The 453-nt window shown below is 25.4% G+C and overlaps 1 protein-coding gene across 1 annotated transcript in view; it reads right to left on the bottom strand.

Moving 5' to 3' along the window:
- The window catches only part of LOC107589747 (rap1 GTPase-activating protein 2-like), a 46,702-nt gene that overhangs the window by 11,331 nt on the left and 34,918 nt on the right, over nt 1-453 (bottom strand). The gene's annotated exons all lie outside the window — the stretch shown is intronic.

The following is a 453-nucleotide window of genomic DNA, read 5'->3' as shown; positions in this document are numbered from 1 at the left end:
CACACACACACATACATATATATATATATATATATATATATATATATATATATATATATATATATATATATATAACAGAAATTGACAAAATTTCAATGTACAGTAGTGGTATCTAGATGGAAAAGAAGAAATAAGAACCTATGTCACAGTTTATTTAAGGTTTAGCTATATGTACATTATTTATATTAGCTGGCCAATCATTTATTTTGAATGACTTATTTACTTTATTACTTTTATGACATATTTTTATTAATTGTTTATATTAGCCCTAAAACTAGCCATAATAATGATGATGAAGTTAGGAAAACTGAATTGTATTAGCATGAACAACCAGTAGGTGGGGCTACACACCCACTTTATGCTAAAGCCAAAGGTCAAACAAAGGGTAGAAAACACTATTCTATTCTAATCTAATCTAAGTTTTCTATTTCTTATTTTTATGCATCACATTTA

The sequence above is a fragment of the Sinocyclocheilus grahami genome, unplaced genomic scaffold (genome assembly GCF_001515645.1).
Source record: "Sinocyclocheilus grahami isolate Dianchi unplaced genomic scaffold, SAMN03320097.WGS_v1.1 scaffold119.1, whole genome shotgun sequence".
Classification (NCBI taxonomy): Eukaryota; Metazoa; Chordata; class Actinopteri; order Cypriniformes; family Cyprinidae; genus Sinocyclocheilus; species Sinocyclocheilus grahami.
This window is presented reverse-complemented; position numbering and strand designations above follow the sequence as displayed.